Here is a 26,868-nt window from a genome sequence, read left to right on the forward strand (position 1 = left end):
GGGATTTGTTGATGACAAAAATAAGGCTATCATTTGCAAACTACATAAAGCACTCTATGGTTTGAAATAAGTGCCTAGAGCATGGTATGAGAGACTTCAAAAATATCTTGTAAAGATAGGATTTGAGAGAATAGATGACAACAACAACTTGTATATCAAGATGGAAAAAGGTAAAGACATTTTGATATCTGAAATTTTTGTTGATGATATAATATGTGGAGGAAAAGATGTCGTATGCAAAGATTTTTCTAATTAGATGAAACATAAGTTTGAGATGTCAATGTTTGGAGAAATCAAATTCTTTGTTGGATTGCAAGTATATCAACTAAAACATGGCATATTTGTGACTCAATCAAAATATATCAAGGAGATACTCAAGATGTTTGGCTTAGAGGATTCAAAACTAGTTAGTACATGAATGGTAATAGGACATAAGTTATCCAAGAATGATGAATCAGCTAAATGAAATTAGACAATATAGAGATCAATGATTGGAAAGTTACAGTATGTTGTGCATAGTAGATTAGACATTGCATTAGTTGTTGGAATAGTGACAAGAATTTTTGCTAACCCAAGAGAAAATCATCTTATGGCAGTAAAGAGAATATTGAGGTACTTAAAAGGAACATATGACTTTGGCCTATACTATAAGAGGACTAAGAAGTTTGAGTTGAAAGCCTACATTAATGCAAATTGGGGAGCTAATATAGATGACAAAAAAAGCACCATTGGAGGAGCACTCTTCTTAGGTAAAAGATTAGTCACTTGGACTAGAAAAAAGTAGATTTCTACCTCACAATCCACAGTTGAAGCTGAGTATGTTGTTGTTGCTATCAACTTCACCAATATTGATTGGATCAAGCATTTGTTGCAAGGTATGAAGGAAGAGATAACTAAACCTATGATACTCTATTGTGATAACACTAGTGCCATCAACATATCAAAGAATCTTGTGATGCATGCCGAAACAAAGTACATTGCAATTGAGTATCACCATGTAAGAGAATTCGTGGAAGACAAAAGTGAAGATGGAATATGTCAACTCAAAGGAACAAATTGTTGACATCTTCACAAAACCATTACTTAAAGATGCATTTGAATATCTTAGAAGTAAGTTAGGGGTACTACCTCTATCAAGGTTGCTTGAATAATAGCAAGATTGCCCTGCATTAAATGAGTTGATTGCTAAAATGATATAAATTGATACAGAGGATACTTACTTTAGGTTTTTCCTGAAGTGATTAAAGTACTAAAATTCCAAACAAGTCATAGGAAAGCTAACAGAGGGAGAAATTAAAGTTATGTCTTTGGCATTGTTGTTAAAGAGGGAGAAATAGCAAAACTGATCAAAGTAAATAGAGGGAGATGATACCAAAGTGGCTAAAATTGATCAGACATGCAGAGGGAGAAATAGCAAATCTACAGGATCAAATGTGTAAAGGGAGAAATAGTAGATTAGAGGGAGAAGATAGTGTATCAGCAAAAGAGATATCCCTAATACTTTAAAAGAGAGAGTAACTTATAGAATTCAGAGTGAGTAATGAGAAATTCAAATTTGTTGATCGAATGAATTGTTTTGGATACAAAATTTTCTTTCTAGCATTTGACTTATTATTTTAACTTAGTTAGTATTTTGATAACTTGGTTGATCAATTTGGTTTGCCATCAATTCCAAAGAGGGAGATTGTTGAGATCTAATTGAAAAGATCATTATTAGTGATGGGAGATTGTTTGCAAAGACAGAGATTGTTGATAAAGAATGTTTTTCAATCATTGTTTTGTCACTGATGTCAAATCTACTATTTGTTGGAATGACAATTGCTTATAAGATCCAAGAACTATCACTTAGTTGATTGATGAAAAGAATTTAATCAATAAGATGTAACAAAAGCACCTAAGGGAAAGGTTGAGTTATGATTTTGTAATGAAGTATAAAGATTAGTTAAGAAAATGATAAAATAATGTATTGATAATATACTTAAAGATACAAAGGTTGGCTACACTTAGAAACTCTAGAAGAATAAGTTGTAACAAAGCTATCTTTAAAGCTTGACTAAGTTCATTAGTGTGTGTCGAGCAAGCTAGTTCATGTCGAGCAGATTTAAGTGTCAAGCATATGGAAAATCTAGTGTGTGCCAAGTGAAATAGAAGGAATCAAGCAAGTTCAAGTGTTGAGCAAGTAATAGGTGTCGAGCATTAGTGAAACTTAGTTGATGCTGAGTGAATCCATAGTAGGTGTTGAGCATCAGTAAAATACAATAGGTGTCGAGTAACATAGTATGTGTTGAGCATCAAAAACTCAATAGTGCTAAGCTGTTGCATTATTTGAAAAGTCAAAGATTCACCAGATCTGAGCTAACAAAGTTTGTAACTTTGAATTTTGTGAACCAGATGAAGGATAAAGATGATGAGCTAGTGGAGCACAATTTTAAATAAACTATTTTTAGGCAAATATAGGTGGATTCTTCATGATGTTTCTAGAAGAAACAAGATAAGGGGTAGATTCATTGGATCTTACCTAATCCATTCAAACCAAAATTAAAAGTGGAAAGATTAGAATGAAAAAAGTATTCCAAACTTCTATTTAAGGAGTTATAGGTCAAAAAGAAAGAGTTCTTGAGTGGTTGGTTGAATGTCAAGCTGAAGGAATCAAGAGGGAAGAATAGAGTACAGAGACTACTTTGATAGATGACCACAAAGGAGATTGCACGGGTACATCAAGAAAGGAGACTCAAGGAGATGAAGCTTGAAAGGAGGACAAGCTATTAGAGTTGCAGAGACTGAAAGCCAAGAATATTTGAGAGTTGAATTGAAATCTTAAGTCTGCAAGTCATGTTGTAAGTTGTATCAGATCAAAAGCCCTTATTGTTACTCTCTAACAATTGTATCAGCTAGGGTAAAATCCTATGAACTTAGGTTGGTTTAACAGTCATTTGTAAATCCTTTAACAGGGTGACATTCCAAGTGAATGGTCTAAATTTCTTTAACCAAACCCACTTCTAACAAGGTGGTTGAAATCATTTAACTAGATCACATTTAACAATGTGGTGTAGCCTTTAATAGGGTAGACCTTTCACAAGACATCACTTCAAAAGAGTGAGAATTGAGTAGCATGTTATTGGTGGTTTTTCCCAAACTGAGTTTTCACATAAATTACTATGTTATGTGTTGATCTTTCATGTCTTATTCTTGCATGTTGATTTTTTAGTAACTTGCTAGGATGAATCTTTTGCTTGGATGCATAATTAGTTAAATGGGCTCACTATAATTAGTGAAAAAGTTTTATCAGGGCATTTGGACCTTGAATAACTAATTCACCCCCCCACCCCCCAAATTATTCTAAAGATTTCTAACATTTTATCTCAAACTATATCAAGAAAAAGAGTTAGATAATTTTAATGATTGGATGAGTTCCATTTACACATGTTAAATAGTATGATGTTATTTTTGAGGAATAGAAGGAATGATAAAAACACAATTTGGTGGGTAGCTGAAGGTTACAAGTTATTTGATGGACTTGATCTTAAGATATAAAAAGATGTAAATCAAGCCCAAATCTACCCCATGGGTAGTAGTCTTCATCAATTCAAGGGAACCATTGAGGTACTAAACATTGAGGATGATTTCTATTAGATATTTATTTCTATCACCATGTTGTTGACAAAGATATCCATTTTATTTGTTTCTATAATTTTTCTAGGGTATCTTGTGAATATTTTTTCATCTCTAGAGGAATGTAACAAAAGTTTCCCTACTTTATTTTTTGGCATCAAAAAAATCCAACATGTTGAATGTTTGTTGATTTTATAGGAATATTGTTTAATGAACCTTTTTAATACTTCTTCAAGTATTTGGATTCTTTGCGAGAGTTTTGCAAACCATTAGTAGAATTTATTAGTCAATAAAATAGCAGTAAAAGGCGTGAAAGATGGCTAGAAATTTAAAATGAATATATCATTGCATGCAAAAGGTACCATCCATGGCTTTCATGAAGCTTGACATGAATATCAGAGCAAGAAGAAATGTCTGGTAAGAAGAAATACTAGCAAGAATATGTTTGTTTACAATAAAGAATTTGAGGGTCATTTGCAAATCTCATAGGACTTCTTTAGAAGTGTGAAATATGAATAGTAATAACATGAAATGGTAAGGCAAAAATAGTGGTTAAATAGGGTCTTCAGTAAAAATCCCTAGCTAAAGTTTTCATAGCCATAGCACTTGGGATTTTTTATTTGGGCCTATGTACATGGTGTGTGTCCCTTTTTAATGGAGAGGAAATGAAGATAAAACACTGGTATAGTCCTTGTTGCAATAAAATATGAGATGAAACTATCTAAATACAAATAAACTTGTTGAGTTATATATCTTGCTCATTTTTTCAATTCCCACTTTACCTAAATCTAACAAAATACAATCACAAACTATCTTAATTCATATAATCCAACTGACCTTGAGAGTTGGGATCTAAAGGGTACTAGATGTACCACCAGTGAAGCTCAAAATTACATAGTTCATGTTCATTTCTATTTTGAAGTTGAGCATTCATAAATCAACACTTTAAAACAACAACAAAAAAATCTTTAAAAATGAGTTATCTTTGTTGGGAATCAAATTTCCATTACTGATTTGAGTACTATTCTAATCTTTTGAGTCATGTTGAGCCCCCATAAGCGCATTTTCATGTATGTGTGCCCGATTGTTCTATTGAGGCAAATGAAGTTTTTAATGTTTCTAACACTTTGCATTTAGTATATCCATGCACCCCATGAAGATAAATTTCCTTTTTGAGTCATCCCGTGAAGTTTTATTTTGAGAAATGTTCATATCTGCATTTTTGTTGAAGTGTCAAACAGCAATAGGAAGCCTATTTTGCAATTGAATATCTTGGACCTGGTTATGTTTCATTATTCATCACTTTAGGAGTGTTTAGTATGCATACTAGAGAACCTACATTTCTATTTTCAAGTCATTTTGATATATTTTGACTAGATTTTAAATCTCTCAAAGTTGGTTGTTTACTTTTCTCATGCTGATGTAAATTGTTTAGAATTCTAGGAAGCCCTATTTGATAAGTTGTAACTTTGACCCAGTTTACCAAAATGAGAAAATTCTTTTTGCATTTCATTTTAGAGGTCAAATACTTGTTATGTTTCATATTTGAGCTTATGATGAATCCATTTCATCTTTTTTCAAACATGATTCCAAATGTGATTTGTAAAGTTTTATTGGTGTCAAGAAGTGTAGATTAATTAGTACCCCTATTCAAGATGTCATAACTCTGAATCTATGATTATCTAAACCAAATGAGTTATACCATAGTGTTCTACTCCAAAAAAAATTAAGTGTACTAGTTTGAAAGTCTTGATAAATTTCTCTGCATGCTATCTCAGGTCCATTCCATTTGTGAAAATCACTTTTCTGTCAGTGTTTCCAATCCTGCAAATCCAAGCACCTCACTTTGACCGCTCGCTAAATGTGTCATGTTATTCATCATGAGCCCTAATCACATGTTTATATTCTCCTTATGACAGTCAACTAAATCCCCATTTTTTCTCCTCCAAGTATTCATTTGACTTGTTTCCAAAGCCAAAACCAACCGTGATTTATTATTTCCTAGCATGTTTGCTTGCAAGTAGTTTTGAGAAGGCAACTTTCACTGTCAATATCTTTGGACTAAAGGATCATCATGCATCAAGATTTTGCAGGATGCAAGAACAGGAATAGATAATTTTCATGTCAATTTTTAGAGCTCAATCAGGTGGTTTGGTTAGTTTTTAAGGCCAATCAACTGACCTCATAGCATAAAATGAACAAGTTGCAGAAAGAGGTGAAATGAGTTTTAAAGTTTTATAAGTGGTCAAAATTTATTTTAGTTAGAACCTGATGATTAATGGATCAATTTGAAATGTTAGTTGTTTGAAAATGAATAAAAAATTAGCCAAATCCACTCTGGGGCCCAACTAATTCCATCCAGCAGATTAAGTTTTATACGAACTTGATATGATTAAGTTGAATCTTAATGTTTCTACACACTCCCTGTAATAACAAATACTTGTATGGAATATTAAAGAAGGGTCTTGTTGAATTTCTCTCATTAGCCAGCCAACTAAGCTTCACATTTGATGATGTGTTCAAGGAGCAATTACTTAGCAAATTTTAAGAACAAGATCATTCTCTCTCCTATTGGTGTTCATGCACACATGGATAGGGAAATGGCACTGTAAAAATATTGGGGAGATCCAACATTGTAGCTCCATGTGTCACCCACATCTTTTAAGTTATGCCTTGTAAGAAATCATATATGATGTTAGATGGAGAGGGTAGGAAGCATCTATGCATTTTACAAGGTATTGTATAAGGATGACATGGTATTGGAGTTTATTTGCTCTAATTTAAACATGAAACTATGCCAGATCACATTAAGTGTTGAATGCTTTCCAGACATATAGTATACCAATGGTAGGGTCCCTATGGGTAGCTACACATATCAAAAAATTAAAGGATTCAAAAAGTCAATGGGTTTAGTAACCTCTGCAGATGCTCAATTGCCTGGGTAGAGGAGATTTCAACTAAGATGCCAAATGTACATCCATGGCAAAGAGAGTGAAGAATAAGAACTGTATGCCCAAGGAGAGATAGGAGCGTATGGGTACACAATTGCATTCTAGTGCTTTCCTCAATGAAAATGCGTGAGATGGGGAGAGCCATAAATGGTAGGTGCACATGATCAGGTGGATTCATGCAGAGTTAAAGAAGCATGAAAGAGTTATATATGCAAGAGAAAGGAAGTAAACAAAAGGCCCCTTTCCTCTGCCTACTCTTTGCATGTGTGATACAGATAGCAGTGTACTTGGCATTCTATTTATGACCCAAACTTTTTGCACTTACCTTTTGCAAAGTGTGATAGAGGAGATGCATGTACACGTGTTTTGATCATGGTCAGGATACTTTGCTTGTGCAAGCCATGGAGGACTTAGTAATTGGTGGTTTTGGGGTTTCACCACCTATTCACAACTCATGACTCCTATTTCCTTTTGTAGCTCATGACAATGGCTCCATAATGTTTCCTTTTTTTTAATTTAGCATGGAAATAAAGGGAGTGTTTTTTTTACTATGGAAGAGATTCACGCCTTGCCCCCAAGCTGAGAAGATATCTACACTTAGTGGTCATTAGATTCCTTCAAAGTACCGCAGGTAATTTGGAGCAGAAAAACAAAAAAATAGAAAATGAGTTATCCCACATTGCTTGTATAAGAGAACTTCTATTGTTTTAATACCCCACCACTCATATGTTAAGTGTCTTGAAGGAATGGGGCTTTTGGAATTCATTGCCTCATTTTGAGGGCTCTACCATGGAAATCCAGCTAGTTGGTGGAGTTTGATGTCATCCAATTTTTGAAACAAATTGCAATTGAAAGAAGAAATGGGTGATGACATCAGCACATGAAAAGTGGCACCCAGTTGCGAGTTTACAAGGTTAACCACATGATTATGTGGTAACGGTGTGACGATGTGAAACCATCAGAAAGTCGCTAGTTATTGGGACACTACATTGAATGTTAGGGTTAAATCTAAGGTCCTGATGGCACAAAAAGTGAAGACATAACCACAATCACTCAGTTGTAGGCAAAAAATGTTGGGTGAGAAAACTACTACAATTGTGTGAAATGGCTTATTTTTCCTGGTCGTGAACCTTAACCATAATTAAGAGGATAGATTTGCAAATTTATGAATCAAGGTCAATCAAATGGCCATTAGCAAGTTGTGCGATGATGCAAAACCGTCAGCAAGTCACCACATTAAATGTTAAGGTTAAATCTGAGGTCCCAATGGCATGAAAAGTGAAGACATAACCATAGTCGCTTAGTTGTAGGTAGAAAATGCTAGGTGAGAAAACTACTATGACCATGTGAAATGGCTTATTTTTCCCAATCGCATGCCTTAACCATAGTTAAGACGATAGAATCATGAAGTTGTGAATCAAGGTTGATCGCATAGTCGTCAGGGTTAGGGTCAAGTTAGGAATTAAGCCCATAGTGGAGAGAGGAGCTAACATGTAGCAAAGCATCCAGCTGGGCAATGATGAGGTGGTGGAGGCTAGCGAATCACATGATGACATGTGGTACCTATGTGGTGGTCAACTAGGAGGGTTGACCTATATTGGAAAAAGGGCAAAAAAGGAGGAAATAATAAAAAACTATTTTTTATTTATTTTTTGTTAGGATTTTGAATGATTAAATCTTTTATAAGAAAAATTTAGAGATTTTAATAATTTTCTATAGTTTTGACTATAGACTTCTTTTTTTTTTAAATCACTTTTAATCTCTAAACATGAACTCGGGACCAAATTTTCAAACAAGCACTAGAGGGGTGATTTTTATCAAAAATATATATTGCAGTATATCTTTGGAACTAGAAGAATATGGTTTATCCAGATATGGAGTTAGAAAGTGTACAGATATTCACCAATACAAGTTATAAGTAGATTTTTTAAATGGGGGCATTCTAAGCAGAATGGGAAAATTTCATGATTAAGTTTAAAAATCAGTTGGAGATCAGTTATGGAAGTTTTTTGGCTCTAGAAGTCATTTTAATAGGTGTTTGTGGCCCTAGTTTAATATTAGATCTGGCATTCAAATTGTTTGCATGTCTTTATCATTCTAAAGATATTTTCAAGTTTTCTTTAGTAGTAAGGAAAAGGATCTGATTTTTAGTTACAGAAAGGAGGTAGAGAGGTTTTTTCATCTACAAGTGGAGAAGTTTCAAGTGGACAAATAGTAGCATCTAATCTTATCCACAAATTCTCTTGTCTTTATATTCTCTTATCTTCTCTTTCTTTAGGGTTGGTTCCCAAGTTCTTTGAGAAAGCTTAATTGGATTTCCACCATTCTTCAACATTTCTCTCATGTAATGAATATAAAGTTAATAAATTACAGATAGTTCTAGTTTATTCAGAAGTTTCAAAAGTTGTTTTCATGCATTTTTATGTATTTGTTTCAAGGAAATGAATAAAAGTGCAACAAGTTTAATCTTAAATCTGAATTTTTTTGCATGTTCATGTTGTTTGTGATCTTTTGTGATGTATGTATAAGGTGAATATTGTCTAGTTGCAATCTATTTTGGATCGTATGTGTTGATATCCTTTGCTTATGATTCAAGGAGTCATGTAAATGCTTGGTTTGTCATCATAGGGTTGCATATCTTCATAGAGGGATAAGTTGAGTATAAGATTTAGAAAGATGTAGATGTCTGATTCACAATGTGAACGAATAGATCAAGAGGTCCTGATACATGAAATGTCTCAATGGTTTCCAAGGATGTATGTCACTAATTTTTGGAATTGCCTGATAAATAAGACATTGATCAACTATAGGATTAAAATAGTATGTTGTTCATGTCAGAGTTGTGTTGAAATCAATTTTATAATCAAATCCCTTTTCCCTTTATGTTTAGGAATTGAAAAATGTTGCCCTCACTTAGCTTGTCAGATTCATATGTCATGATTCTAGCTATTTCATGTGTTCTTTGCATAAGTGTTAGAAGATTGAGGGTATTATCTACTTTGTTAGATTCAAGTGTATTCTTTAACATTGGTACTGTATGAATGAATCCAACGTACACTCACCTAGGTTTTGTAGAGCCTAAAGTAGAAGAAGGTTCTAGCCTTATAGTTGGCCCTAGTGTCTAAATAATTATATTGAATATGAGAGTTTCCTGCCCCTAGATGTATTGTATCCCTATCACTAGATTTTTGAAACATGGCATTTAAAAAATGCAACAAAATGGCAACTCTACTGGGGAGAGACACAAGAAAAGTAATACAATAGTGAAGAATTGTGGTGTTCTTTTCATATCCTTGCTAAAAATATTCTCCCAATAATGCTTTATTCATTTGCAATAGTAGCTTTGAGAGTTGAATGTAAATTGTGTTGCTACTAAGAGAGTTCGTCTGCAATCAATTCAGCCAGATTTTGTTTTGATGTGTTGTAAAATTAGAGTCAAGAATGAACAAAAGATTTTGATGTCTTTTCAAGTTTGTAAATCTCTAAGAGTGCTTTGATGATTTTCATTTTTCCATAATCTAAAAGTCTATTCCATATTTTTTAAGTGACAAATTATGTTTTATTTCTCATATGTGTCAATGGCGACTCTAAATCTCTATACCAGTGTTCCTAGTTGATTTTATATTGTATATTTTGAAAGACTTCCAGCTTGTGGGAAGATCTAAAGCTCTTGATAGTGGTTCTTGGAAAAGAAGTATAAGTTCTTGATAAGTTTCTGTTGTTGTATGTAATCTGTTGTTGTAAGAAATTTGAATGTAAAAAGTGAATCACAAAAGTAATTTCATTTGTCTTTTTTAAGGAGGTGGCAACTCTACATAGTTTTATGAATGGTGTAAAGGAGTTTCATTTTTACACTCGTGCCAAATCAGAAAATCAAAGATCAACATCAGCACTTGAAGGTATTTTGATTTTCATGTGTTTTCATTTTCATGGAATTCAAATGTTAGAAATCAGTACCTCTATCAAGTGATTTTCAGCACTGGGAGAAAGAGGTAGAAATTTTTGTTTCAAAATGGAATTTGATCTCAAATCTGAAGTTAGTCTACCAAGTTATGAAAGTGTAGTTGAAGATATTGTAGAGATAAGAAAGGAACCCCGCAATCATATTATCATATTTATGAGAAATATGGTAGGAAGTGTTCAAGGTCTAAGAGATGATCAAACTTATGAAAATTTCAAATCAGCACTCATGGAGTTGCATGTGTCTTTAACACCTAAGGAAACCTTATGGCCTATTGCTTTCCTAGATGTCTTAATTCCTAATTCGGTTAATTAGTGAAAACATTTGAGAGTACAAAATGTTTTGCATGTTGAAGGTCTTTTGAATAAATCTGAGAGTCACTTAAGTAGCAATGAATTATGTACTAAATCCTCTAATAGCTAATGTGAATGTGTTGAAAGTAATAGTGACTCTAATGAATCTATAGATAATGATAATGTGTCTTGCAAATGTGAAGAGATGGATTCTAGATCTATTGAATTAGATGATTTCAGTTAGCACGATGAAGATAGTTATGCAAGTGAAAAATGAATCTTGTGAAAGTATGCATGAGAGTGTAGAAATCTCTAACAAAAGTACGGATAACTTTTCTTTTGATGAAAATGAGAATGATACACCTAGTAAAGAGTGCAAAGAAGAGACAATATGTTTTAGTCATGATTCTAATTTTTCAGATTGCCATACTAATGGTATTGTTGTTATAAGTTTCTTAAAATAGCCAGATTATGATCAAAGCCATGGAGAATAGACTTGTGATGAATTCTTGTTGAGTGTTGATAAAATTTCAGAATTACTAGTGTAATGCCCCGCCAAGGGATCCAAATAATTAACCTAAAGTTTCACTAAGTTTGGTAGCATTTTTTATTTTTGTGAAATACAAAAGTTAAACCATTCACAACATACACATAGTAATGGAAACAATAACAACATTTCAACTGAAACTATACATAAACATACATAACAAGTTACATTCCTTAAGAATCCCTTAACGTTGAATCACAATTAAATCAACTAATATTAATTCCATATAATACCACATCCACATGAAATAATAATGAAAAGTCTAACGTTCTTAAAACAATATAATTTGTTCCAAATGTTCCTTAATAAATTACATTTCAGAATGATCAATCATCCACTGTACATGCCACAAGGTATGAAAGCATAAAAGAATATACATGTATGAAATAAAGTACATTATCCTAGTCATACATGATACATCATCATAGAAGATGTAAACATCCATCATAACAGATAACCAAAAATCACAACACATAATTATCTAAGTGCACGATTCCTCCCAACCATAAATAGCATCACTAGACCATCGTGGGCCCTAGCCATCCCTCCGTGCGTAACATTCCAAGTTATCAAAGAGATCAATGGTAATATCATAGTAGGAATGCCACTCCTAAACATATTACATCATATACAGAAGAAATCTAACATACTACAACATGTGCATAAGAAATCTAATCATGCAAAATAAAGCATAAGATAGGTAAATAACATCATCTAACATATGTTAATCATCAATATAAGGATACGTGTCCACCATCGTAATCCATGAACAAAATGAAAATAGGTGCCAAAAAAGAATGCATCAGCCACGGTGTCTCAGACGGATCTCAAATGGTAAGAGTGAAAAAGCACTACCACCCGACTACGTGGGACCTAAATGGCCCACTCCCACCACACTGAGGAGATAATCTCAAGTCCCAAACAAGCTATCAATCACATAGCACAAACACTCACTAAGTCTAGGAATCCTAAAAGTTTACTAACTCAAAGGTTCCAATCACAAACTAACATCTAATCTCAGAGGCACAAAAGGACATGTAGGAAACCTACCATGTAAGCGAGAAAGTGTCATCACAGGATCACGCTAGAGTTACCTTGGTAGTCTCTCTATAGACCTCGACCCCCTAGTGATCCCTATTCATCCACTAGTATCCTCTCGTACTGATGAGGCATACTACGAAATGCAAGGTCACAACCAAGCGTTCTCTTTACTCCCATCCTAGTCTATACTAGCACTTGAGGCATGGGCGAGAACAAGAAATTATCTTATTAGGTTCATTTAAGTTAGTATTAGGTGTAATGTTTTCACTTATTAAACAACTTACAATGAGTTACCCTGGCAGCCACTTAGGGCCCCGGCCCCCATTGCAAACCACTTTGTGACACTACAAGTAGATAACTTACCCTAGGCTCATGGAATAATAAATCACAAAATCACCACAATCCTATACAAGCGACTGAAAAAATAGCAAAAGATAATCCACAATAAGAGCATCAAATCTCCATGAGCAACTGAAAAGCATCCATTGATAATCATAACCACAACAATTCTCTATTGACAACTGTAGGTATCAATGATAATCACAATATCCATTGGTTCCCAACAAGCAACCAAAAAGGCATATCAAGCAAATAGTATTGATCGAAGACTCCAAAATGGTCGAGTCAAAATATGTTACAACATGACATCATCAAGATCAGATAAACAATTCAATCCCATCAAGGAAACTAGAAAGTAATCCAAACACAACTGATCGATAACTCATAAATGGTTACATAAATCATAACTTACACGAGAAGACTAGAAAACATTATCAATCAGTAAACCACATACACCATAGAGCATGCCATTCATAACCATGGTTGGGTTTAAAAGAATCAACATCAAAAGACATCATCATGATATCACAAATCATAACCCTCGAGCCTCTGGTAGACGTCCTATAACTGGTCAACAATCTAGTCAACCCAAAAACCCAAAACAAGAAGCATAGACAAAACACAAAATGCAAGCACATGTTTTGGTTTAAAAATAACTTAGTTGAATAAAATATGGGGTTCTAGTATTCATTTCAGATTAAGATATCAAATGAGGGAACATTATATGTTTTTTCCCAAACCCATGTATTTGTTTTGATGGATAATGGGTTCTCCCTATAACTCTTAGAATTCAATTTTCTAAATGTTCTAGGAATATACGTTATACGTTATTTTGGTAATGAATTATCATTTTCAAATAACTCAATTTCTTCTCTTGAGAACCCCAAAATAATAATTTAAATATTTCATTTATAACATTCTCATTAACCTTAATTAGACTAAATTCTAATTAAGTAAATTGATTAATTTAAAACTATATTATTTATTTAAAATCTAATTAACTTGAATATTAAAATTTCATTAATATTATATATATATATAATTAATATATAACAATTTTTAATATTTAATAATATTAATCATATATGAAATTGAATTACAAAACTCAGATCATATCATATCTTTTAACCAACGCCAATATAAAGGTATATTGTACATACCTGCGGCTTGCGTTATTGAAGTCGTTGTTAAAGCGACAATGTTGTGCATTGACAGCTGCTGCTGCAGTCAGCCCTATGACCGCAATTGAAAGTACAACTGCATCAGCAGACCGTAGGCTGACGCTTAAATATAAAAAGAGTGGGGTGGGGTGAACAACCACCCCCCCGCCCCGTTACATTTTTTTTTTTTAAAGAAGAACGCCCATGTCTTTTAAATTTTATATAATGTTTTCAACAGAATGATTACAGTATATCTGAGTTAACATCAATAGTTAAATAAATGATAATATTTTTCAGAGCTATATATATATATATATATATATATATATATATATATACATGTAGATGTAGATGTAGATGTAGATGTAGATGTATATGTATATGTATATGTATATGTATATGTATATGTATATGTATATGTATATGTATATTTGTATGTGTATATATATATATGTATATATACATATACACATACAAATATACATATATATATACATATATGTGTATATGTATATATGTATATGTATATATACATATATATATACACGTACACATATACATATACATATACACATATACATATACATATACATATATATGTATGTACATATACATACATATATATGTATATGTATATGTATATGTGTATGTGTATATGTATATGTATATGTATATGTGTACGTGTATATATATATGTATATATACATATACACATATGTATATGTATATATGTATATGTATATGTATATTATATATATCTATATGCATCTATATATATATATATATGAATATAAATATATATACATATACATATACATATACATATATATATATATATATATATATATATATTTCAAGTGTAATTCTGAAGAATGTGTATAGATTATTTGGATGAAAGAATATAGTGTATTTTCCTTAATCTATCTATTCTTTCTGAAAAGATTTACTCACATCATTTAACCCTAGCCCATTAAATTCCTTGGATCTACACATGTGGGGGTTTCTCATACAGAAATTTAAATATCCATAACAAGAATGCATACAACCAAAACATTCAACACATGAAATCCTCAGAAAGCATTCAAAAGACATGAAGAAGACAGGAAGTCGAAGAAGAAAAAATAATATATACAAAATTACAAGTGTCTACCTGGACATTGATGCTAATTCACTTCTCCTCAGAATCTGCAGAGCAAGCTCCTTCCTTCTCCAACGTTTGCGAATCCACCCAAATGCGCTCCCCAAGCTTCTAGGAGTGCCTGAATATAAAGAAATCTCAAGAAGCACCTAAAATGTCTCTAGAAACAACCAGAAGATGAGATAAGCATTGACAACTAAGCACAAGCTTTTTCCAACCTTCTAGATGAGTCACAAGGTTGTAGACAGCATGTGCTTGATTTGTGCGCTAACTCCTATGTTGTAGACATATGTGCAATCAAGAGGTGCACTACTCCTAGATAGAATTATAACTTTTATTTTAATTCTTTTATTATTTTTATTATTATTATTTTATTATTACTTTTATTATTATTAATTTAATTTTCTTTTATTTAATTCTTTTACTCAATTAATTTCTCATTTAATTAATTAAAATATAAATATCAAAATATCATCATATTATATTAGTTTTCTCCAAAATAATTAAATTATTAATTAAATCTTTTAATTTTAGACTTAATTAATAGAAAATTCACCAAAGACCTTCAAGATAAAATATGAAAACCCATCATAGAACAATCCATACAAAATCAGTCTAAGGGGTAAAAAATCATGAATTACATCATCCAAAGCATTCGGTGGGTAAAACATCTCAAATACTTGCCCTACTGCTCTAGGACAAATGGTTTAAGGGTTTAGGATTTGGACTTGAGAATTTATCTCCCCTCTTACTATTGAGATAGTGTGATAGGGTATGGTCATCCTGGCAATTTAGGGAAGTCGATACCCGGTACCTGCAACCTGCATAAAATCCATGCATGTACATATTTTATATATATATATGCTAAGCTAAACATGCAATGGTAGGAAGTGGTGCATCATGTATATCTCGACTAGCAGGTGACTACGACTCCCTTCCTTAACCACATCAGAAATGCCAAACATAAGGAACAAACATGCACACCATACACATGCAAGTATGGGGTAAGTATCCATAAGAAAACACATGTGATAATAAACCATCTAACTAATCATCATCAATACTAAGAATAATGTAATAATCATCATGCATACATGAAATGTAGAGTCTAAGTAATCACATCATATATCAATTGAATCTATAACACAATATCTGACAGTCTTGAAACAATGCTACTAACCATCAACATAAAACTAGTCTAATAGAGCTCGACCATGATAGCAACAATGTATCTAGAAAAATGTGAGCGAGGGAAGGCACTACAGCTAGCTTATGATCTCTAAAGGTATGCAAACATTTTTCCAGTTGCTCATGTTGTCCCTTAATATGTTTCTTCTCAAGAAGAATTTCTTTCCCCAAGGTTTGATGCTAAAATTGATATAAAATCAGAACATTCTTTGTCAAGTTTTGGAGATGTGTGTGATAATGTTTCAAGTGTCAATACGCATGACATCTTTTCTTATGAGGACAGTACTATTAGGGAGAAATTTCATACTATTTCAGATTCTTCTCATGTTGATTATACTGAAATTGGTTTTGAATATAATGAAGAGGAAAAGCTTGAAAGTTGTAAATCTGATTTGGAGTTTTCATTATTTGTTGGTGATATGTTTAATAAGTTCAAAGTTCACTCTAACTAGTTATTTGATGAAGATTATAATCATCATATCTAATGTCAGCCCTTTCATGATAGTTTTTCAAACTTGGTAACTAATCAGTTGTTGGAGTGTGAAGGTGTTTCAGCATATGACAAATCTGATTGGATGAGTAACAAGACTGCTAATGATGAGAAATCATATTTTACATTTTTTTCACACATGGTTACACAAGGTGAGTTGCAATCTCTTGACACATTCAACTTTTAGAATGAAGCATGAATTCTTCATGTTTCCAGTTGATAGCATGCATTAGTTATTTGTTCATGAAAATTTTCAATTTGATGATAATTTATATGAACATGCTACTTCATTTCCTCAAGTGAGCATGATATAGAAGTTAATTCTAATTTGTATATGCACTATGAGACTGAAGGAAATTTTTTTTTTTTGCCAAATGAGCTAATGGAGAATGTCGATTATGTTGGTGAAATTGATGAGAGTGATGTTTCCACCTTACCTCATGAAAATGGAGATTAAAATAACAAGTTTTGATAAGTTTTGGTGGCCTAAGGCCATCATTTGTACAGTTTAGGAATAGTTTTTCTTGCTTTCAATAAGTTGTTTGAGAGAAGTTTTTGTTGTCAGGTATGGATTTTCTTCTTACACTGATTCAAAATTCTTGCCATGGACACAAGTAACACCCATCCCTAGACAAAGCCACTATTGGGACTCAAATTTGCATTCTTGATTTGAGTATTGTTCTAAGCTTTTGAGTCATGTTGAGCCCCTATAAGCAATTTTCTCGCGTGTGTGCCCGGTTATCCTTTCGTGGCCTATGAGGTGTTTAATATTTCTAACACTTTGAATTCAATGTATCCATGCATCCCATAAAGATAAATTTCCTTTTGAGTCATCTCCTGAAGTTTCATTTTGAGAAATGTTCAAATTTGCATTTTTGTTGGTGTCAAACAGTGATAGGAAGCCTAGTTTGCAATTGAATATCTTGCACTCGGTTATGTTTCGCGACTAGCCAATTTAGGGGTGATTAGTGTACATATCATAGAACCTATGTTTCTTGTTTCAAGTTGTTTCGATATTTTTTGACTAAGTTTTGAATCCCTCAAATTTGGTTGTTTATTGTTGTTATGTTGATGCAAATTGTTTAGAATTTTGGGAGTCCCTATTTGACCAATTGTAACTTTGACCCAATTCATTGAAATGAGAAAATTCTTTTTGCATTGCATTTTAGAGGCCAAAGACTTGTTATGATTCAGATTTGATCTTATGAAGAATATGTTTGATCAGTTTTCAGACGCAATTCCAAATGCAATTTGTAAAGTTTTACTTTCAAGAAGTGCAGATTGATTAGTACCCCTATTCGAGATGTCATAAATTTAAATCTATTATCATCTAAATCAAATGGATTATACCACCATGTTCTACTCTAAAAATTCTTTAAGTATCCCAGTTTGCACATCTTGATGACTCCATCTGCACAATTTCCCAAGTCCATTCCATTTGTGAAAATCACTTTTCTACCAGTGTTTCCAGTCTTGTAAGTCCAAGTACCCCACTTTGACCGCTCACTAAATGTTCCCTTTTATTTTTCATGAGCCCTAATCACAGAGTTATATTCTAATTCCCCAATTTTCATTCCTCCAAGTATCTGCTTGACTTGTTTCCAAAGCTAAAACCAAATGCGGTTTATTGTTTTCTGACATGTTTGCTTGTAGGTAGTTTCATGAAGGCAACTTTGACTATCAATATATTTTTAATCAATGATCATCATGATGTAAGATTTTGCAAAATGCGAGAACATGGAACAAAGAATCATCATGTTAGTTTTCATAGCTCATTTAGGTGTTTTGGTTAATTTTTAAGGCCAGTTAGAGGACCCCCTAGCACAAAATTGACAAGTTGCAGAAAGAGGTGAAATGAGTTTTAAAGTTTTATTCAGTGATCAAAAATTTTACTTTAGTGAGATCTAGAAGATTAATGGATCAGTTTGAAATGTCAATTGTTTGAAAATGGAAAAAATTAGCCAGACCCACTCTAAGGTCCAACTAATTCCATCAGGTAGATTAAGTTTTACAAGAACTTGATATGTTTATGTTGAATCTTAATGCTTCTACACACTCCTAGTAATAACAAAGATGTGTATGGAATATTCAAAGAAGGGTCTTGTTGGATTTCTCTCATTAACCAACCAATTAAGCTTCCCATTTGATGGTTGTACACTTGTAACCACAAATTTCATGGATGTGCTCGAGGAACAAATACTCAACAAATTTTAAGAACAAGATTATTCTCTGTCCTACTAGTTTTGATGCGTACATGGATAGGGAAGTGGCATTGTAAAAATATTGGGGAGATCCAACATTGTAGCTGCACATGTCACCCACATCTTTTAAGTTATGCCTTGTAAGAAAGCATAAACGATGTTAGATGAAGAGAGTAGGAAGAATCTATGTATTTTGCAAGGTATTGTATAAGGATGACATGGTGTTGGAGTTGATTTGCTCTAATTTAAACATGAAATCATGGTAGATCATGTTAGGTTTTGAATGCTTTCCATACATATAATAGACCAATGGTAGGGCCCTTATGGGTAGTCACACATGTCAACAAATTAAAGGAGGATTCAACAATTCAATGGGTTTAGTAACCTCTGCAGATGTCCAATCGCCTAGGTAGAGGAGATTTTTACTAAGATGTCAAGTGTATATCCATGGCAAAGAGAGCCAAGAACAAGAATTGTATGCCCAAGGAAAGATAGGAGGGTTTGGGTACACAATTGCATTATCAGACTTTCCCTTGTTGAAAATGTGTGAGATGGAGAGAACCATAAATGACAAGTGCACATGATCAAGTGGATTCATGCATAGTTAAAGAAGCACAAAAGAGTTATAAATGTAAGAAAAAGGAAGTAAATAAAAGGTCCCTTTTCTCGACCTACTCTCTACATGTGCAATGCAGCAGGCAATGTACCTGGCATTCTATGTGTGACCCATATTTGTTGCACTAACCTTTTGCAAAGTGTGATGGAGGAGATGCCTGTAGAGGCATTTTGATCACGGAAAGGATACTCTACTTGTACAAGCCCTAGAGGACTTGGTAATTGGTTTTTTTGGGGTTTCACTACCTATTCACAACTTGTGACCCTTTTTGAAGCTACTGCTGAAGATACAGACCGAGTACACTAATGATGAAATCTTTTGTAGAGAACCTGAATGAAGACAAAGAGTTGAATAATTGTGTTTTTGTCAATGCATACATTTGATTATCTTATGTGTTATGTTTTGTAATGTAAAATCATATTTTATGCATTTTCATCAATATCAAAGGTGCCCTAATTAATAATGCTATGAATGAATGTAAAGAGTCATATCAAGTGTTATGTTGTTCAAGTCCTAATTGATTAGACATTATGCTAATTCAATAGTGGCATATCATTTGATTGATGAAGAGGATTTGAAGAAAGTAAGTTGATGAGTTAGAGTATTGAGTTGTATGGTATTCAATGGGAACTTGAATGATTTGGATAGGTTGGTTTGATTTTTTACAATTCATGTAATCATGTAATGTAATGATTAAGTCTATGTATTCGTTGAGCTATACAAGCTACATTAAGCTACAGAGTTAAAGAAGGAAGATAGTGTTCACCGAGTGACTACAATTTTCATCGTGCAGTTAGTAAAGGAAGTTAAAGTTCAATGTTAACTGATTAAGTATAGTGTTAATTGAGTGATGTATTGCCAAAGTGAAATGTTATGTTCACCAAGTGTCAACAAGAAGAAAAATATAAGGAAAATAGAATCTGAGACAACTTATGATGAAAATAAATAATGTTCAAGATGTTTGAAGGCTAAACTAAAAGTTTTTTACAAGATCTATGACTAGGAAAATCAATAAAGATTTGATGATGGAGATTGAAGGATAAGGATGAGCACAAAGCTCTAAAAAAAAATTTACTTTTGAAGTGACTAAAAGCATTGTATCTGAGACCTATGATCATGGTTAACTAACAATATTTGGAAAGATTTCGAAGCAAAGAGATTACTACTTAATGAGTTGTTGAAGGAAGTTTTCGGTTGTTGATGAATGAAGGAGATTGTTGATGAATATGGCATTGCTCAATGGATGTGAATGATTGAAGGAGAAGAAGAAGCCAGAAGAAGCAAGATGAACTCATAAGAGTAGAGTGAAGATCGTACAAAGTTGAGTGGGAAAGTGAAAGTATGAAGGTGTGAATCAACCAATAAGAGATCAAAATGAAGAAGACTAAGAAGAATACAGATTTGAATAAACAAAGTAGTTATAAACCTAAACAAGTCATTTGAACTATTACTTTATTACGATTGTGGTAGAAAAATCTCTTAACCAAGTGAACCTAACAAGTATGTGAACTCCTATATTGTAACATCGATTAGTGGTGTTTATAGGAACTTTCACTAGGTCACTTTTTAGACAAGATCAAGGAGTAAACAAATTCTAGATGATATTTTGGTTAAGTTCCTCTAACTAGGTTACATTAACAATGTGTATGTAAACCTCTAACTACGTTGCCTCCTAGCAAAGCTCACTTCAGAAGAGTGAAAACATTTGGGTTGTTAGTCCCAATTGTTTTTTCTCTTTATAGAGTTTCATGTTTAAATTCTTGTATCAAACGTGTGGATGTTTTTATGTTGCAAGTTGATTTATATGTTAGTTACTCTATACTAAAACTTGGTAAATGAAGATTAACAACTTGATAATAAAAATAATAGTGAGATAATAGTTTGAAGTAAATTGATTACAATATTGAATTGTGAAGTTGAATGAGATTCTCAAGTAATCAGTATTGATGTTTGTAAAGTTAAGTTGGAATTGAAGTGTTTGAAGGGTTTGTATGATAACTTATCTTGTATAACCTTTAATACATACATACATGTGTGTGTGTGTGTGTGTGTGTGTGTGTGTGTGTGTGTGTATACACATATGTATGTATGTGTATACATATGTATGTATCTGTATACATATATATATATATATATATATATATACATATCTATGTATATGTTTGTGTGTGTGTGTGTGTGTGTGTGTGTATTGCTTCAATATTAATAACAATGAATATGCCTATGTAATGTATCCTTCTCAATAAATGATGATTCATGCACTATTTGATGATACTTATATAAGTATGCACTTTGTAATAAGTTTTCTGTATGTGTTATATATGTAAGTCTATTTGAGGAGACTTTGGCACATCATATCCAAAGATTTTTTTGGGATTAATGTCTAATGTGATTGGTATGTATGTTAGTTTGGAAGAGCACATTATTTATATTCACTGCCAAACTCTTCTATTTATTTTTTGTTGAACACCCTGCAAGCTCGAAGGTTAAAAACTTTAGTATTTTTGCCAAAGGTTTCAAAAATTATGGTGTTAATAAATTTGATGATGTTTGTGCTATGAATCTCTAGAAGATGTGAGAAACTAGTATTCTACCGTGATTCTAAAAAAATGCAAGTCAAAGGATATAAATAAGTGATGGGAGAGTCACCACCCAATATCTAGACTCCAACATGGAGTCATGACCCATCAGGTTGAGACTTTCCATGTCACTGCTAAAGACACATATAACCCATGTAGATTATCGACCATGCATCCTAGTCAACTAAATTAGTCACTCAAACTAATATGGAAGGTTATTAAAATTTATGTGAATAGTTGATTAGAATATTATATTATTATTTTGAACATTTGATCACATATATATATATATATATATATATATATATATATATATATACACATATATATATATATATACACATATATATATATATGTATGTATATTTATATATGTATGTGTATATATATATATGTGTATATATATATATGTATATATATATATGTATATATATAATATATATATATGTATGTATGTATGTATGTATGTATGTATATATGTATATACATACATATATACATACATACATATATATGTATATAGATATATATACATGTATATATATCTATATACATATGTATGTATATACATATATATGTATATATATATGTATGTATGTATGTATGTATCTATACATATCTGTGTGTGTGTGTGTGTGTGTGTGTGTGTGTGTGTGTGTGTGTGTGTGTGTGTGTGTGTGTGTGTGTGTGTGTGTGTGGGTTGAGACTTTCCATGTCACTGCTAAAGACACATATAACCATTGTAGATTATCGACCATGCATCCCAGTCAACTAAATTAGTCACTCAAACTAATGTGGAAGGTTATTCAAATTTATGTTATATATATACATACGTGTGTGTGTGTGTGTGTGTGTGTGTGTGTGTGTGTGTGTGTGTGTGTTACAATCAAAGAGTATACAATAATAACATATTGAAAATAATAAATCATTTATTTCTATTTATTTTCATCATCATTTTATCCTACCTTAACTATAACATTAACAATATATAACACAATTTATTTCAAAAAAAAATCTAAAAAATGTGTTTTTATTACATTTTGAATCATATATATAGAATTGATGCCCTTATTTAGAAAGGCTATAAAAATAGAAAGAAAATTAGAAAAGAAAATGTTAACCATTACTTGGTAGTTATAGTTATTTCTAAAAATTTCTAATAAAAGTCTTAGAAATTTATCTTTAATTTCATTAACTTTTAAAGGGTTAAATAGTTTTTACTTCTAGTATGGTATGTTGGCCTAGTTTTTCACCTTGTTAAAATCCTAAAAACTTCTTGTGAAAAATCCAATTTTATATTTTTAGAAGTTAGGGTTTGCAATTTTTATGTGCAAAGTTACCATAGAAAAACCCTAAGTTCATAATTTGCATCCTTGTTTCCATTAGAAACCCTCTCTCTTTTAAAATGTGTTTTCATGCTTATAAAAAAGAACTTTGAAATCTTTAAGGTGCATCCATGTGACCAAGGTGATCGCATTGTCATTACGTGATCTAGCTCTTAACATTTTTATGGTGTGACTATGTGAAATAGTTAAAAGGCTCAATGTTTGCATGGTCACAGGAGTTTGTTGCAAAAGGTCATTTTTTATAGCGAATGAGCAAAATAGTTAAGAAAGCAGTAGTTGTGGGGTCACGCAGTTAAATCTAATGTTAGAGTTTCAAGTCATGACTATGCGAAAAGGGGTTATTTCTTAGTCGTAACCCTCTTAGCATTTCAAATATTTGACACATGGTGGCATCTGAGAAGAATTCACTTATCATAATAGTCAAGTTAGGGTGCGACTATGAAACCAAGGTTAAAAAGTGTCAATCATTGTTTTGCTACCTAAAGTTCAAAAGGTCAAAATAATAGAGAAACTCAATGACAAAATGTGATTGCACAATTAGAGGCCAAGAGATACATTATTTTGACATAGCAGTGACTGTGAAACTATCAGTGCAAATAACTACAGTGCTTAATCATAGGGTCACAAGCCTTAGAGGGTAGTAGGAGATATGAGATGTGATTGGGTGATGCGGTGATGACCTTGTGAAGTCTTCTTTGATTGTTCTATCATGCAGTTAGAAATCATATAACAAATGAAGTTGTGACCTAGCGAACTCTTTGATTGCATAGTTACAAGTCCAAAAGGTGTAGTAAAATGAAATATTGTGAACTGGCGAAAAAGCTTTATAACCTTTGAGGGATCCGTTGATCCCATGATCACATCATTAGAAACTTTAACTTAAATAGGAACTTGTTAATGAGCAATATGATTAAAAGCATGTTTTAGAACCCAATGATTTCATGGTTGTGCATATGATGAAATAAAAGAAAAAGAAGGCATTGACCAAGCAATGACTCAAACCTAACATGTTTCACATGGTTGCAAGCCTTAAGAGTTTAAAACAAAATTGAGTTACAATTATATGACATAGTCACAAAGGTGTTAAGATTTGTGTGGTCGCCTAGTTGCACTATTTTTTAATCTCATATTGGTTTTGACAAGTGAGTGTGTATACACTTAAGTCATTGACTTAGTTCATACCGAAAAAGTGACATATGTCAAGTACAACATATAATTTAGAGCATGCTAAGTAAACAGTAAGTGTTAAGTCGCTCATATGTCAAATCACTTAAGTGTCAAGCAACAGTTACCAAGCAAGCTATGTATGCCAAGTCATTCAGATGTCAAGTGATAGTATTGAACTCATAGTCAATGTTGAGCAGGAGGGACTTCATATGTTGAGTAACACAAATTTGTCATAGTTTTTTGTATTGGCACAGACTACTATGTATACCATTTTTGCGCTGACTTAAGTATTGAATTATGATATTTTGTCGATCAGGACAAATCTTAAGTGGGAATCAATATGTATTACATGCATCCAATTAGGTAAAGGGAAGGTTTAAGTATTAATATGGATAAATCATAGCATTTGATTCATACCTAACCCTAAGTTACCTAGGTCTTATTAAGGAGGAAAAACCTTAAACTTTTCATGGAGAAAAGAATGAATGAACAAGGAGAGAGAAGGAGAGTTTGCATGCACAAATAGGATATTCATGGTAACCAAGGAATTATGATTTGAATTTTATTACAGAATCAAATAGAGGAGAATAGAGGAAGGAAATAGTGACCATATAGAGAAACATCTAATCAAGAAGGATCACATCAGTACAGAGATTATCTGACATCAAGCAACAGAGTGCCAATCACAATATCATTGCTAAGACATTCTAACGAGTGAATCAGAAAAATATTTTAACAAAGTGGTCCTAAAAGGTTTTATTGAAATCCTCTAACAAGGTACTTACTTAATTGTGAGTTGAAGTCCTTTTACTAGGCACACTTCTAACAAGGTGTTGAAATCCTTTAACAAGGTAAGACCTAATAGTCTTTCTAAGCCTTTAATAGGGCAAACCTTTCATAGGGTAGATCATGTTTCATGATCAAATATTATAACCTTCATTGGATACACTTTATTACTGTAGTAGTGAAGATTTTTGGGTGTCATCCCCAACCAAGTTTCACCTTCTCATTGGAGGATTTCTAAGTAATCATATCTTGTGTCATATACGTGAAAATACTTAATTGTTTACATACTTTAAATGTATATGCTTTACATGGTATTTTAGTTTACTTATTGAATATATGAGATGTAAGTGCAATGAATATTTTTATGGGTTAAAGTTTAAAGCACTGATTCAACTACCCCCCTCCACAACCCCCAACCCCTCTTAGAGTTTACCTTTCCAATTGTAATTCCAACAATTGGTATCATAACTTTGTTCTCTGAAAGTGAAGCCTAAAATCTTTTAGGAAAGATCTTGGAAGTGGAAGTCTATGAGTTGGGAAAAGTTATTAAGAACCAAGAAATTAAAATACAATTCATTCTACATCAATTGAATGAAGTAAGAGAATATCTAAAGAAATCATTGAGAAAAAGGAAGGAAATTGTTATTGAGGAAAGTGACACACAATACCAAGATATGGACACTACTAAGCTATTTACAAATGGAAACTCCAATAAATTTGATGTAGCAATTGCAGATCTAATGGAAAAGAACAGAGCCCTAGAGCAAGAATCACAAGCCATATTACTATGTGAGGTGACCAAATAGAAAAAGAAACCTATAGAAGACAAAGTCATAATTAAAGATGACAAAAGAGTTTTGACCAGTAGACTAGAAGACAAATCATCAAAAGTAAACAGGATTGCTCACATGCAATTAGAAACAATGAATCAAATCATGATTGCTAATCATGAAATAAATAGTAAAGACTTTGAGATAACAATGCTAAAGTTGTAGAATGAATAGTTAAGCAATGATTAGAAAAGGGAAAAGGAGTTTGTTGAAATTTTCAATAAACCAAATGAAGCCATCAAGTACTTTGAACAATTGATGAGATATCCTAGATCTAACAATAATAAATTTGGATTGGGATACACTAGTACTGAAGAAGGAGAATCATCCAAAAATGATGAAGAATGAAGTAACAAAGGGAATAACTCTGAACCTACTTGTCATAATTGTGGTAAGATAGGACATATTGCTAATGTGTGTAGGAGCATGACTATAAATCATAATGTTAAGCAAAAGAGCATGGGTCACTACTATAAGTGCAACAAACAAGGCCATCAGGAACATGAATGTAGAACCAAGGCCATGCACACTCGAAGATTTCAAGGATACTGTTATAACTATCAGAAGTATGAACATAGAGCTTTTGAGTGCAGATCCAAACCCAAGTGGTCATTAAACAAGAA

The sequence above is a fragment of the Cupressus sempervirens genome, chromosome 5 (assembly GCF_028749045.1).
Source record: "Cupressus sempervirens isolate cs-2001-9-10 chromosome 5, ASM2874904v1, whole genome shotgun sequence".
NCBI lineage: Eukaryota > Viridiplantae > Streptophyta > Pinopsida > Cupressales > Cupressaceae > Cupressus > Cupressus sempervirens.